The following is a 13,350-nucleotide window of genomic DNA, read 5'->3' on the forward strand; positions in this document are numbered from 1 at the left end:
ACTCCATTGAGTGGAATGGGAGGCCAAGCACAGCAGAAACTCTCAGTGAGCAAAGCAGCTGCTTATAACCTAGCATGGGTACATCAGCAAGGCACGTGACGTCCATGGACTACGAACACGTGTTCATCCAGTGAACATGCAGTGCTCTACGGTCAGTTACAACACATAAATTAACATAATCAAAACATGTAAACCAAGAAGGAAGAAAGAGTCAGTTCCTTATGAGATAACATCCATTTAGGGTAGGAGGTGTTCTATTGAACCACTGAAAGAGTGGAACATTATTTGCAACATCTCTTACAAGATTCCCTCCAACAAGAAACACAGGCAGAAATTATACATGGCCGCACGTGCAAGTTTTCATACTGTTTCCTATGCTCCATTGCAAAGACCAAATTAAATGATTGATATGGACCCATAGCCCCAGAAGGATGACATCCAGTAAAAGCAGGCATTCCCTTTCAAACTGTTTTAGATAGAATGCAGTTTGCAAGGGATACAGTATTAAAATGAGCACAAAAATATAAAAGTAAAGAAATTATCATTGAGCATGTCTTCTACACTCATGTCATTGCACTTGTGTTAATACAGGTTAGTACATGTTGCTGATATCAAATTAACACAGGGCACAGCGGGTGACTAACCTTTCTACAGCCATTTCACAAGGGCTTGGGGTGTCAAATCTGAGCGCTTCGGCCAGCAGCTTTGTTTACACGTCTTGAGCTGCCACGTTTCTTGGGCCTTCGAGATGGAGGGTCACAGGCAGGTCTCCTCTCCTAAGGAGTGTCTCGCTCTGGTTGGCAGCAGTTTCAACGGTTAGGGAACTCTCCACACATTGTTTTCTGGCAGGATTTAGCTACATTCAAAAACGTCCTGCCTGGTATCAGTCACGCTAGCTAAAGTGCACAGTCAACGAGGCGCAGAGTAACCCACAGGAAGCCGGCCCCACACACTCTCTGCCTGCGGTGGGCCGGGCATCGCACCAAGAAAAATAAAGTTTAATGTAATTTCACAATAATCCAACTCAATTTAGCCAGCCAGTAGGCCCATCACCATCATCCTGCACCTCGGAGTCAAACTCGGAGGAGTCATCACATAACATTCATACTAAGTTTACATTGCAACCACACACAAAAAAAAAAGCAGAGTTGAATACTTACTGGGTGACGGTTACAGTCTGTTGATTAGACTCCTGCTGCATGACACGCTGCTTCAAGTAGTGGTGCCGGTCGTGCTGAAAAGCCGGTGCCTGCGTTGTGACTAAAGATTACGCACGCTGTCGCAGCGCAGACGCACAGTTAGGACCAAATCCAGCCCAATCAGTGGCCCGCCCTCTAGCAACACTGACTGAAGGGCAGGCTTTGATTTATCAGCTAAGCTAAGCAAGCACTCTTCATTGGGAAGTCACAGAATGTAAGTCAATAAATTATGTTTTTGGGACAGTGGTGCAATCATTGTTGACATAATTTGGCAAGCAGTGGCATTCAGGTCTAGACCCGGCCCTGAGAAAAAAGTGCCGGTGCTAAGCACCGGAAAGCACCGGCACAAATTAAGCACTGCCGCTGGTCCATTAAATGTGTCTGAGCCCTGAGGTGCAGGGTATGAAAATGGGGGATTTGTTGGCATTGGCATTGGCATTGCTCCTGGTAGTCCTCCATAGGGCATTGTGAAGCCTCCACCGCCGCCGCCGCCTCCGCCTCATCCTGGACCACCTTTCTCGACATCGTCAGTAAACGCAATATCAACCCCAACATCAATGAGATCAGACTCCTCTCCCTTGGGAGATTCAGCCATAACAACAGAGTGCGCTTCATAGGGCACATTGTAGTTTTTTGCTATTTCAATCAGGTACCTCTCTACCAGGATTTTTGGAGGTGCTTCCACACTCAACTTAAGCATCAACCTTTCATTAACAGTCCCGATCTGGTTTGTCCTGCACAGCTTTCCAAATTCCTTGCTATACTTTGCACACAGCTGATCTGCCACTATTTTTAGCTCCAATACTTCTGCCTGTGGTCGTGGTGCAGCCCAGATTAGGGTTGAAACAGCTTTTGCCAAACTAGGATCTAGTTCTTTCATAGATTGGATCAACCCATATCGAGCCAAAAGCAGGTCACAGTACAGCTCTAGTATCTCCATGGCCTCCACTAGGTAGTCTTCTCTGATGATGTGCTCAACGCGTATCCTAGCTCGTTCATCCTTCCCACTTGAGAGATAATCTGCATTTTCTTATTTTGCTTTCTGCGCTAGCTCAGTTTTTTCTTCTCAAGCCGCTTCAGGCGGTTGATTACAAGGCACAGGTTGACGCGAAGGTGCTCAGCCTTAAATCCTGAGCCGAGCAGTGTGTAAGCCTCCTGCTACGCGTTCCACCTTCAGTCCGTGGATGGACTGCCGGACTCCTCTCCGCTCGTCCTTGTCTGCAGGCCACCTCATGATAGCATCACTAAGTATTAATGAATCTCTGGCAGCCTGGTATTTTTGAGGCACTCTTTTGTCACCTTGTGACTCACACCTACTGTGGCTCACTGCAATATTTCTACCTGTTACGCATGCATTTCCCGCACTGATATACTTGTCGTGGCCTTTCACACTAAAAATAGTGCATATGTTGCCTGTGTGCACTGACAGTGTGCCATAGTCTTTATAATGACACTCCTCCTATAAGCACACCGCTGGGACTTCCCCTGGAATGCTCTTTGATCCTTACAGGCTCCAGTGAAGGTGAAGATGTGTTGAAGTGATTAAGCTGCTGCAATCGGAGACTGGGAGCCTTAAATACCAGCCGCAGAACTTGAAGAACAATGTTGTTATTCTTTGCAAATCACTTCACCTCCTTGTGCATATAAATGAGAATATGTGAAACATAATGGTATAATTCAAAAATGTAAACCCAACTTGATGTGCAAAATCTTATATTGTCTTCCTACACTGCTCATATGATACAGTAATCCATTGCTCCGCAGTTACATATTGGTGGTATGTAAATACCAATGTATGAATGCATATTGGTACCAGGCTCTGGTATTTCTTTTGAAACTGTCATGCATTATTTTTGTTTTTATTGTCATATTAATTGATTCACATGTGCAACATTAGTACTGCATATCCTGTGTGTTGAATCATTACCATCCTTACTGATTCTATGACCTCAATTATAAACACCAGGGAAAAAAAGGAAAGATGAAATGGTAATACCATAATGTCTTACCTGTAGTTCTCCTTACACAGAACCCTACTCTTAACAACCCTTTGTATCGCCCTCCATCTAAGAAGTGAGGGGCATTAATGCACTGTTTTGTTATGCTTGCAAGAATGCTATTTGTTTAAAGGATAGTGACTGCCCTGGTATGCCATTTGTGATGGTTCCGAAAATGCAGGTATGGTTTGGAATTTAAATGTTATATGTGGGCCTCAGTGTGTATTTACACCATCCACATATATGTCAAAATATATGTTTTACAGGAGCACCAATGTACTCTGGCTGAGCTTCATTTTCAACATGCTGCAGTGACACGACAGGGGAACGTGTCTTTGCTATGTAGCAAAAGCCTATTTTTTATATATCCATAAGGCACCTCTAAGTGTACCTTGTAGTTCCATAGGATTGGGCTCTAACACATAAAAATTAGAGACACTATGTTTTGGGGTTAGTGTACTCTCACATCGAAAGCATAGACTTTTCCCTAAACAGACCTAGATGAGATTAAACTCTTTATTCCCTATCGTTGCTTGGGAAAATGCCAAAACATGCTTCAAAGATATTTTCTACCCAATTTTAAAATCTAATGTGTTAGTAGAACTTAAGTGTAAAGGTAACTTTAAAAGCTAGCTTAAAATCAGTTCTGCCACTCATCATACCTCCAGAGCTGGGAGAGTAAACAATTCATGTTCAGAGAACAATAGCCTTCATCTGAGCCCAGGAAGAGAATTTGGGTGTTACCTGTTGAGCACCCAGCAAGTATCAGCTACATGAGAGTTGACAGAAACAGGTGTCAGAATGAAGCTCAGATTACGCTATCTCTTTTGACTTGGAGATACCACAGTAAGCTTCTGAGATTCTTTCCAAGGAGCCCCCACACCATTTAGACAGGCTTTAGTCACAGTAGGGGAGATAACCTTTTGTACCCTTTCAGATGGATAGAGAGCTCACATATCTTGGACTGGCCAAGGAGGACAGGTGAAGACAGGTGTGCATGGAGGCAGCTGGGTTCTGCCATCTTGAAACCAGGGTTTCTTAGGTAATTTTACAGCAAGGCAAAGAGAACATGCTGCGAAGGTAGGTGGGGGCTCTGAGAAAATAGTTAGGATTGGGTGGTAGTATTTCTCCAGACACAGGCTAGAGCACAGGATACATCTCACATCTCAAACATCTCCTCTGAACATTCCTGGACTTGGGAAGAATTCACCGGAAGAAGAAAGCTATGCTGGCAACAAGAACATTCCTAAACTCTGCTGGAAGAATTGGACTGACTGAAGAACTCAATGCCTACTTACTCTTCCTTTCACTTACAAACTGAAACCACCCACCAAAGGTCAAGTGATTGGACTCGAACAAAAACATTGCAGGCTTTTGGAAATAGAAATGTGCGGACGGATATAAGAGGTATGGAAAATGACAGGTTGCACAGAGACTTTGCACAAATTATCTGTGCAAATGTATTCATTTCAGTACTTGCATGTGTTAGCACATCATGCTGTGATCTCATTGGACGTCAAATTGCATGCAACTTTGTAATTTTAGGAAAGAGGCCTCACTGAAATCTTAACAGACCAGCTCGAACCCAGGTAACACTGAACCTAAAACTGCCTATGAAAATGCATTCTTCTGCTCCCTGATTCTCACCTCTCTACTCTCTACTGCACTCATCTACTTTATTTTCATTTGGTCATTTTCTCACTAGTCCTAACACTGTAATGGCTGCTCTCTTCATGTAGCACTATATAAAACAAATGAAATAAAATATGATGTTTTGACAGCAGGAGCAAAGCTCTTCTAGTTATGTTTTAGAGGCAGATCATCCTATGGTAACTACTATTTAGCGTGTAACATCACTGCCTAGAATAGAGGAATCTCTTACAAATTAGAGGGACCAAAACACATGGATCTCAATTCGGAGGAAGCAGGGACAGAAGCTGTTACACATGGCTTGCTCTTTGTTACCCATGGCTTGCCCATTGTTACCCATGGCTTTGCTTCCATTAGTTTTAGGGGTAATGAAGGTATTGATAAGTGATCAGGAATTGAAGCGCCCTGTTTACTTGCAATAGTGTTATATCATTATCCTTCCTGTGAACCCTCATTAGCAGAATAGAGGACCACAATGTCATGTGTGGGTCACAGGGTGCATGATATCATGCCCAGTACCCTTGGCATTTTGTTGAGTCAAGATCCACACCAAAACACCACTGCTTCCTGGCAATCATACTTCATGAACTTTGCAGGAGACATTGTGGCAGTGCTTAATTTGTAAGAAAAGAAATGCCAGGGCCCTCATTAGGGGGCCCCTGAAGCTTGAACCACACATTGCCCCTGCCACCGCTACAAATGGCAGTACCAGCAAAATTGCTAATCATCACACTCTTAAAAGTGTGACAATTCAGCCTACTCTACGCCCCCAAAGCTATAAGAAAGGCTTGGGAGGTAGTCAATTGTCATTTGAAACTAAACGCTTTGCAGCCACAATGGGGACTCCTAAAATGAGGAACCCAGATAAAAAGTTGAATGTTCCAATAGGATGATCATCACCCAAGTCTATATGGTGGGAGGGGTTCACTGACAGAATATCAATATAAAAAAATCGATGTAAAAAACATAGATGAAAAAATATAGAATGCAAAAATATTGACTCCCTATACTTAAACAGGAAAGTACAAAATTATCGATGTTTAAAATATAGTTGTACAAAATATCGATTTTTATATATATATATACATATACATTATTTTATAATTTAAAAAATATATAAACATTTACACACACATATATATACCAATAACATAAAATCTATTAAAAAAACATTATATTATAAATTAAAACATTAAACTACTTAAAAATCTTTAAAATTAAATTTACCTCTACAGTCAGTGCAACAGTAGGGAAAGTCTTGGATAGCGGAGGGGTAAAAATGACTAATCCCTCTCCAGTGAGTGTAACAGTAGGGAAAGTGTTGGATAGCGGACGGGTAAAAATTACTATGCCCACTTCAATTAGTGCATTAGTAGGGAAAGTGTTGGATAGCGGTGGAGTAAAACGTACTATTCCCACTCCAGTGAGTGCAACAGTAGGGAAAGTGTTCAATAGTGGAGGAATCAAATTTACTATTCCCACTCCAGTCAGTGCAACAGTAGGGAAAGTGTTAGATAGCGGAGGGGTAAAAATTAGTATTCCCACTCTGGTGAGTGCAACAATAGGGAAAGTGTTGGATAGCGGAGGGGTAAAAATTATTATTCCTAATCCAGTGAGTGCAACAGTAGGGAAAGTGTTGGATAAAGGAGTGATAAAGTTTACTATTCCCACTCCGGTCAGTGCAACAGTAGGGAAAGTGTTAGATAGCGGAGGGGTAAAAATTACTATCTCACTTCAGTGAGGGCAACAATAGGGAAAGTGTTGGATAGCAGAGGGGTAAAAATACTATTACCACTCAAACGATTGCAACAGTAGGGAAAGTGTTGGATAGCAGAAGGCTAAAAATTACTATTCCCACTCCTGTCAGTGCAACAGTAGGGAAATTGTTGGATTGCGGAGGGATAACATTTACTATTCCCACTCCAATAAGTGTAACAGGTGAGAAAGTGCTGGATAGCATAGGAGTAAAAATACTATTACCACTCCAATGAGTGCAACAGTAGGAAAAGTGTTGGATAGCAGAAGGCTAAAAATTACTATTCTCACTCCAGTCAGTGCAACAGTAGGGAAATTGTTGGCTTGCGGAGGGATAACATTTACTATTCCCACTCCAATAATTGTAACAGTAGGGAAAGTGTTGGATAGCGGAGGGGTAAAAATTACTATTCCTACTCCAGTGAGTGCAACAGTAGGGAAAGTGTTGGATAGTGGTGGGGTAGAATTTACTATTCCTACTCCAATCAGTGAAACAGTAGGGAAAGTGTTAGATTGTGGAGGGGTAACAATTAATATTCTCACTACAATCAGTTCAAAATTAAAAACAAACAAAACATTAACAACAAAAATATATAAAGAAACAAACTATTAAATGAATATAAATATGTTTATAATTAAAATACTAATATATTTAATATTACAAATGTAAAACAAATATTATAATGTTAAATGCATATGACAAATGCCTACAAATGTTATATTAAATAAAATAAAAAATAATTTTTATACAAATAAATATTTTTAATTAGAAATTATTTAGAAACAAAAACATTAATTATTACATACATTTACTTTTTTTATTTCCTACCTTATCACACCACACAATTCACAACCCACATCTAAATAACAAATAAAGAATGCACTTACATAATTAACATAATTAATTACCAAGTTAAGAAATGTTAATTAAAAAAAAATTAAAGCTCATAAAATTAATAAACTTCCCACACGTTATCCCTATAACTCCCACAAACCACAGCTAAAATGAAACTGTAAAAAAAATAATTACACATTTAAAACTTATTTTCAATTAAAAAACTAATAGTATTTAACAACTAATTATAAAGTAAGTAAAATTAATTTACTCCCCATCCTTTACCCCTATAAAAGTAAAACCCACACACAAAAAATATAAACAATTAAATATCAATTAATAAATTAAAATTAGAGAGAAAAAAGTGGCCTTATACGCCGACGACATTTTGATTTTTACATCAGATCTGAGCAGGGCTTACCCCGCAGTTATTGAGTTGGCCCAAGAATTTGGTACAATATCAGGCTATAAAGTTAACATTTCTAAAACCGAAATAATGGCATGGAATATGCAGACTTCTTATCAACTCCCCCCCTTGAAAACCAATATGAGATACTTGGGCATTCACATTCTTCAAGACATTGATATGATTTCCACCCACAATTTAACGTTGGTCGCTAGAGAGACTCGGAAGCTAATGAAATCTTGGGCTTTATTACCCTTGTCTATACTGGGGCAAGTTAACCTAATTAAAATGTCCATCTTACCCAGGTTCACTTTTCTTTTTAATAACATTCCTTTATTCTTTGACTCTGTCGTTTTGAATAAATTACAAAGTGAATTCAACACATTTATTTGGGCTTCCTGACAGTCTAGGATTGCCTGGAAGAAAATTAGAAGACGCAGGGAGAAGGGGGGTTTAGCGGCTCCGGATCTTCAGTTGTATGCCTGGGCGTTTCAATTTTCCCAGTCACGAATGCTCTTAAAGCAGCCTATCAGTGAGGGAGTGGGTATTATGTTATTGGCTATGTTGAGAGGCTCTGGTTTCCCGGAAGATGTTTTTTTTATAAATATGGTGATCCTAAGTTCTTCAAAAAAGTCAGGCTGAAGGTATTACAGGGGTTGCTAAGAATGTGGGTTAAACTGAGGGTTTCGCTGAAGCTGGGTTATTTTTCTAGTAGCGCCCCAATATGGAACTCTCCTGGGACTCCAGAGTGTCTGTTAGACAGTTTATCTGTGCCTCTTAAGACCGTGGGAATCGAGAGATGGGGATATCTAATAGTGGACGGCACACTGGTTCCCTGGGAACTTTTGAGGGAGAAAGTTGGTCCATCTCTAGCTAGATTTAAATACCTGCAATTATCCAGCTGGGCCACCTCAGTTAGAGAATCTCGTAATAATCATCCTCTGGGTAGTAGTACTCAATTTGAACAACTGATTTTACAAAAACCCCCTATGAAGAAAGAAGTCGCCTTTTGTTACCATCGCATCATGGAAGAAGAGGATGGTGAATTTTAACTACCGACTTTACTCTGGGAGAACTGTATCCTGCAGCAGGATGTGCAGTGTTTATGGTTAAACTCCTGTAGAATGCTGTGGAACACTGTAACACCTGCCTGGCTCCGCAGGAGTCACCTTTTTACAATTCATAGAGCTTATTATACACCCCAGAGACTAACAACATTTTCCAACGGTTCGCCAGTTAGCTGTAAGAGGTGTGGGGAAATTGCAGCCTCAGATATACATATGTTTTTGAATTGTCCCGCCCTTGCAAACTTTTGGGAGAACGTTAGCAATACACTTTCGAGGTCACTAGGGACACAAATTGTTATCAATATACCTACGCTCATCTTTGGCCTATCAAAAAATCTGGAAGGCCCATCTAAGAAACTTCTTTTCTATGCTATCCTTCTTGCCAGAAGAGAAATCTGCATAAAATGGAAAGACCCTCTACCACCTAATTATCAAGACTGGCAGGCATCTCTTTTGAGGGTTTCCAGATTGGACATTTCAAGGGCAGGAAATAAGAAAAAGTGTGATTTTTGGAAAATGTTGAATTGGAGCTAGGGTTTTTTTTTTTTTTCCCCTAGTCCAAGGATTACACAGCCCTCCCTCTCTGGTATTGTGTTGTAATGTGCTTATTCTCAGTGCACTCTCTCTACACTGTTCTCTGCCTGCCTGCTCTGCCTTTGATGAGGTCAGATAGAATGTTGAGGGTGGTTTAGATTGGAAGGAGGAATCAGTTGGAGAAGTGGCTGAGCAGCGAGGACGCTGCTCCTGGTGGGGCATTAATAAGGAACACAACATCTTCCTGTAACTTGTAACTGGTGAATTGACTTGAAGAATAAATCATCAATCGTTTATACAAGACCATGCTTGCGCACTTTCCTTCGTTGTAACACTGGCGACGATTCAAAGAACCTGCGTGTTGTTTCAATGGAGTTTGGACTGGTGAAACTTGAGAGCCTACCTTGGATGAATTTGGAACTGAAGAAGCGCATTGAAGAAAAAAAAAGAAGTAATCTTGCACTCCACAAGCCCCACCAGTGACCAAAAGACCGGTCAGCCCTATTGTGGATGTGCCTGATGATGGACTTGGGTGAGTGTTTCCCCAAAGGACTAATTAGACTAGTTACTGATTCCTTACTACCAGTTCCTGCTTATACTACTGTGCTGTGTAGCCTGCTGGTTCCCTGCTGATTCCCTGCTGTGTCTTCGATCGTTTATGTGCTGTGGCTGTAGCAGCAGTTGAGGATGGTGGTCTACTATCTATTCAAAGAGGCTGCTGGGGTGACAATGCTGACAAATGTGAATTTCGGCGCAAGGGAAAGGGAGCGATCAGCATCACACAGCATCACAGCATCACACACGCACTACGGAGCATCGCGTTTCAGTCTGAGTGCCCTGTTAATACTGCCTGTGGCCCGTTTCAATTGGTGTTGGATATGACTGACTTGTCAAAGGAATCAACAGCTGCGCCGTGTGCTGGGGATTTGGCAACTGTGAGCTGTTCCGGAGTAAACCGTGGTAGTGGATGTCTTACAGTACAGTAGAAATTCTCCGACTTTGTGTGCCAAGAGGATCTTGGAGTGACTTTTGTGGAATTATTTCCACGAGTTTGTCTGCCCTTATGCCGCCGGTTGTTGCATCTACTAAGGTACAGTGTAGTGTTTTTTGTTTTTTACTTTCCGCATGAAATTTTGGCAGTTTAACTGTTTAATAAAAGCACTGCGCAAGCCGGCGAATGCGCTGAACTCTTACCGGTTTCAGCTGTCGCGAGGAGCAGTTCCGTGGCCTTTCTGACGGAGCTTGGCTGTTTTCATGGAAGTGTCCCGCATTAACGTGCCGCGAGCCACTCGGCGTGACGAAAATGACGTGCGGCCATTTTGTGTTTGGAAGTAGCACATGATTGATGCTGTGTTATTTCGTATTCATGGCTGCCAACCACGTTTTTTTCTTAAGTTAATCGTCATGACTTATGAGGCACACGGAGGACACTGGATCTTGCCTGCGGTTTGTGTGGTTTTAAAGGTGGAACACATTTTTAAAATAGTCTCACTCCATAAGTGTGACGTCTACTGGGAGGATCAAGGCACTGTATCGTTTTACAGCTACATGGATCTAATGGACAAGGACTTCACCTTGTGTGAGGACTTCGGGTGAGAGATCGCTCACCGGTGTCGGAGATTTTTTTTTTTATTTTCTTCGTCTTGTCAATGTAATATTGTTTGCTAATTCATTACTTGTGTCATGGGTTTAAGGTTACCCTGTGTTGGTATAGGGTTAAAGGATACCCTAAATGGTCTAGAGTCACCCACGTGAGTGTTTTTGGGTGTGTCTTGGGTTAAAGGATACCCTAAATGGTCATGGGTTATAAATACCCATAGTGTATTGTGAGTGTGTTTTAGGGTTGAGGGATACCCTAAATTTGTCATGGGTTATGGATACTCATAGTTATTGCGAGAGTGTTTTAGGGTTAAGGGATACCCTGATTTGCCAGTTATAGTTACCCATAAGGTATTTTGGGTTTAAGGTTACCCTTGGTTAGGGTTAAGGGATTTAGTCTTAGATCTGTCTTAATGGTAGATCTGTCTTGCCATAGTTGGTGCAGTTTAGGGTTGTAGATCCCTGCTCTGCCGCAGTCTTGTGCCTTAGTATGAGGCACAGTGGGTACGTTGTGGGGTGTAGTGTTTTGCACCCATAGTTGTAGCTTGAGTTTTCATGCTAGCTTTGCAATTTGTTTATGATTATTATCAAGGGGAAAGATGGGGTTTAATGTTTAGGTTATGCATCCTCTTTTTCTACCAAATGTGTGTTAATTCTCTTCATGCATTTTTATTGTATATGATCATTAAGGCAGGGGGGGTGATGTTATTTAGTTGCTATTAATGCATCCTCCTATGCTGTGTGTGTGTTGTTTCATCATTACACATTTGGATTGTTTTCAATAATTATAAGGGGGGAGATGTGTTGTAATGTGCTTATTCTCAGTGCACTCTCTCTACACTGTTCTCTGCCTGCCTGCTCTGCCTTTGATGAGGTCAGATAGAATGTTGAGGGTGGTTTAGATTGGAAGGAGGAATCAGTTGGAGAAGTGGCTGAGCAGCGAGGACGCTGCTCCTGGTGGGGCATTAATAAGGAACACAACATCTTCCTGTAACTTGTAACTGGTGAATTGACTTGAAGAATAAATCATCAATCGTTTATACAAGACCATGCTTGCGCGCTTTCCTTCGTTGTAACATATACCCTTAACTATTCTTTAAGGAAACAATGGAGATGTCTTAGCATTTTAAGCTGAGCTAATGGGCCTCCCATTCGGACACTGCCTCCAGAACTGTTTGACTGAGTAAACACTGGCAGACTGTGCCTTATCAGGTACCTTTCTGCGGATCCAGTGTACTGAGGCGGTGGAATTTTTCTCGGTATCAGCAGTCTGGGCAAGCCTAATTGGGTTGAGAATGAGGACACAAAAAATAAAAATAAATTAAAATTAATGGTCAACTAGTCATTAATTAATTAAACATTCATTATTTCCCATCCTTTACCCCTATAAACCCCACAACCCACACCTAAAATTAATGACACAATTTCCATATTTAATTTTCAATTAATTAATTAGTATTAATTCAGAACTAATAAATTAAACATACATTACTTCCCGCCCTTTAACCCATAAACCCATAAACCTGACAACCCTCACCTAAAATTAATTACACAATGTCCATAATTAATTTACAATTAATTAATTAATATTTATTTATTAACAACGAATTATTAATTAATTAAACATAAATTAATTTCTACCCTTTACTGCTATAAAATCCACTAACCACACCTAAAATTAATTACACAATTGCCATATTTCATTTTCAATTAATTAATTAATACCAATTAATGTATTAATTACAAATAAATTACTTCCCACCCTTTACCCCTATAAACCTCACAACTCACACTTAAATTTTGTATACAATTACTATAATTAAATAGAAATTAATTAATTAATATTGACAACCAATTAATAATTAATTAATAATAAACTACTTCCCACAATTAACACTATAAAATCTCAATTAAATAAATATTAATAAATAAAAAGAAATCTTTATTTGATTATAATTCATTTCTTCCCATCCGACTTCCCTGTAAACCTACAGCCCGCTACGAAAATAAAAAACGCAAAATTTAATTAAAATAAAATTGTTAACTACTAAAAATGTAACACATATATTAAAAAACATAAACAATTCTTATACAAAAAAATACATCTATACATTTAAAATATATTCTAAAATACATAACACTAATTAAAAAATCGATATTTTAAACAACTATGGGGTCCATAACTATGGGGTCCATTACGATGGCGGTAACGGCATAAGGGACCATCCGCCATTTGTGCAGCAATCCTGCGATTCAAATTGGGATGCGCCCCCCACACTGCATTTTTTACATTGCGGCGGGCGGTGCT

At 40.3% G+C, this 13,350-nt stretch overlaps 1 protein-coding gene and 1 pseudogene across 1 annotated transcript in view; one reads left to right on the forward strand and one right to left on the reverse strand.

Moving 5' to 3' along the window:
• DLG2 (discs large MAGUK scaffold protein 2) overlaps window positions 1-13,350 on the forward strand; it is a 4,361,751-nt gene that overhangs the window by 542,776 nt on the left and 3,805,625 nt on the right. The window lies entirely within an intron of this gene.
• LOC146805878 (IST1 homolog pseudogene) overlaps window positions 1-13,350 on the reverse strand; it is a 44,756-nt pseudogene that overhangs the window by 2,490 nt on the left and 28,916 nt on the right.

The sequence above is a fragment of the Triturus cristatus genome, chromosome 8, assembly GCF_964204655.1.
Source record: "Triturus cristatus chromosome 8, aTriCri1.1, whole genome shotgun sequence".
Lineage (NCBI taxonomy): Eukaryota > Metazoa > Chordata > Amphibia > Caudata > Salamandridae > Triturus > Triturus cristatus.